This window comes from Schistosoma mansoni, chromosome 1 (assembly GCF_000237925.1).
Source record: "Schistosoma mansoni strain Puerto Rico chromosome 1, complete genome".
In the NCBI taxonomy this organism is placed as follows: domain Eukaryota; kingdom Metazoa; phylum Platyhelminthes; class Trematoda; order Strigeidida; family Schistosomatidae; genus Schistosoma; species Schistosoma mansoni.
In genome coordinates, this window is record NC_031495.1 from 44,727,861 (window position 1) to 44,731,034 (window position 3,174).

Consider the following 3,174-nt stretch of genomic DNA (forward strand, 5'->3'; position numbering starts at 1 on the left):
AGAATAGAATGAACTCATTTCATTTCATTGGTTCTCGTTAACTGATTACAACGTGGGTTATTTAAAAATCATAATTATAAGATGGGCCTAAATTACTTACATGAAAGAGTGTAGTTGGAAGTTCTGTTGAAGATACATTACTGTAGTATAGTGAGGGTGTAAATCAATTTAATACACTGAATATTGTAAATATATAACTTATGTAAAAAAAATTCTACAACATTGATTGTGACAACAGTTCAAAAGGTCAGAAACAAGTGATTACATAATGAGTAAACGTTGATAGGAATAAAACAAATAGAGTTTAGTTAATAAAATAAAATTACTAATTTGGAAGATAATTGAAATAAAACGTAATGATGTAATAAATACAAGCAAGAGTTAAAAAAAAAACCCGTTTAATTTGCGATGAAGGGATATTCGCACCAGGACCTTGGTGTAAGCAACTGATGAGAACCAACGAAATAAAATGAATCCATGCTATTCTGTTAGAATCTTTTTTCTTTCTCTTTTCATCATTATTTATTCAAAACATAATTTTGATGACCAATCTCAGATATTTTTTCATTCTTAGAATAGTTATTATTAAACGGATAGAAAGTATCTACAAAGCCTAGGTGCCAATAAATTTCTACTTACATTTATAAACTGGTTTTAAAGTTTTACAATAACCTTTGTTAAATTTATGTCGAAAAATCTACACCAGTCAATTTCATTTACTGACCGTTCGGGATCAGAAAACTTGAGGATGTTAAGCTAATAATGTGAGAATCTATGAGGATATTTATGTATATGTATGGGAAATATATAGTATCTCGCAAACATTATTTTTAAAGTAGGTTTCATTATACTAAAAATTGTCATAATTGTGAATTAGAGTAATAGATGCCCCCAAATGCCCTGTTACGATTGAGGGTGGGGAGAGTCCGCTCTCCCTCGAAAAATGCTCTCACATGGTCACGCGTATATAGTTTCTGCCAGGGAAGTCCTACTCACTGCCTTCTCGTGGCGTGGGCGTTGTTTGCGAAAGTGAGAGAAAGAAAAGAGAATGTCCGGCTCTCTAACCGGGCCGGTGGACACGGAAAGTTCACCTAGGGGAGTTGGAAAACCCTGATTCTAAACCAATGGTGTACATGGACTCCAGTATCCTGATGGAACAAATGGTGTATGAATCAATTGTTGGTCACCGACTATCATGGAACTGCATCTCCTTACGATTCTCCACTGCCTTGTGGATCAGACCTTTAGGTCTAAGGCTGTACGTGTGGACCTCTAAGTAGACCACCTGCCTCGGTTTAGGCACCCGGGCAGTATCGTAGCTCTCACACAAATCGAATGAGATTTGTGTGGTGCATATATATCTGTTGCTGCTTTGTACCAATATTCATATGTTTAAATAAATAAATAAGAGTAATAGATATAAGTGAACAATGTTTTCGATTAAATCCTTTTGAAGACCTAGTTAGAAACAACATTGTTCGCTTATGTATGTTATTTTGATTCTCTTATGGTAAAGCCTAACTTCAAGGAATCAATGCCACTTTACTTCCTGCTGGAATTGAAAATCTTAGTGGGAAATATGAAATATCTCATCGGATTTACTAACCTGTGTTACTTTCGCTTTTCTTCAAGAACAACTGTTCATCACTTCACTTTATAGGTATGGTACTTAAATAGTATATTACTGCTAGTCGAAGCATCTTAGTTACATGCGTAAATGTTACTAAAGGACTAAGTGTAATCTCCCTGATATTAAATAATTATGAACAATTGTTGAATTCACGAGTCCATTTAAGCTAGACCGCCGTTGATGTTTTCAACGCCTTTCAACTATTAAATTACTACAATTTCCAAAAATCCCTATTCCAATAATTATGAACAATGTTAATTTGTAGGAAAAGCTTGATGGTGGCTAACAGTGGAATCCAGTTTGACGCGTGTCTCGTCCTATTCGGGACTCGTCAGCTGGATATACCTGAATCCTAGAGTTGATATTCACTCCAGAACTCGAAATTAGCAGCTTTCACTTCAAACGCCATCGCGTTATCCATTTAGCTACTAAGTTCAGATAGTCACTAACTTGTTGTTTTGTTAATTTAATAGACAGTCTTATCCATAAAAACAATAAAATTTTTACCAATAATTTATGTAATTTAGAAAAAAAGCGATCTGATCCAAATCATCTAACCAGTTTACAAATGTTTACTACCTTTACATCAAGATCATTATCTACATTGTATTGCAGTACACAAAATAAAATTTAAAAGAAACCTTGTTTACTTCCAAATTAATTTCGTATAAATAATACCTGTCAATTATTTGCCTAGAATATCTATTTATTCACTTATTATAATACCATGCATGATTTCTCTATGAATAAACATATTACATCTCATCAGTAGTATATTAAATATTCAAGAATTTCTTTTCCCCTATAAAATAAAGTCGATCAATGTTACCTACTCATATTGTATATTGTTGATTAACATTGAGTCTACACTTAGCACAATGACTGATTTAAATCATTCAATTATAATAGATCATTTCATTTATTTAATCAACCATAATTGGAACAATGAATTAGATTCAATGAAGTTACAGTGATTAGTTTAGAGTAAAACAAACAAATGAGTTGTATTTTTGTTTGATTATTGTAACATACATTCAATAAATATTAAATTGAATAATTCCATTCGGTATCTGTTTATTTTCAAATAAGTATCTTATAAGCAAAGATGGATAGTGGTTAGCAGTGGAATCCAGTGTGACGCGCGTTTCGTCCTATTTGGGACTTGTCAACTGGATATACCTGCATCTCAGAGTTGATGTTCACTCTGAGACTCGAACCCAGTACCTTTCGCTTCAGACGCCATCGCGTTATCCACTCGGCCACTGAGTCCTGATATCCACTTGCTAAGTTTATGATTATTTGGCACTTTCTTCATAAAGACTAGTGATTTACTGACATAAATTTCACAAATTTGATGGAACTGTAGATGAAACACCATCAGAAAGACATGTGAAGTGTTTTCTTCCTGTATCGAAAAATTAACAACTTTGTCGAATAGATCCCAAATACGGTATTCTGTTATGGTATTGTTGCTTCTTAGACTACACAAACGATTGTTTTTCACATTACTAATGAAAATGTCAATGATTCTTTTAAACAACTTT

At 33.2% G+C, this 3,174-nt stretch overlaps 1 non-coding gene across 1 annotated transcript; it reads right to left on the reverse strand.

The window, feature by feature from the left end:
• Positions 1-2,829: 2,829 nt before the first annotated feature.
• On the reverse strand, positions 2,830-2,896 carry Smp_tRNA_01387_Pseudo_CTG.1.1. The gene has a single exon. It is a non-coding gene (tRNA).
• Positions 2,897-3,174: the final 278 nt, after the last annotated feature.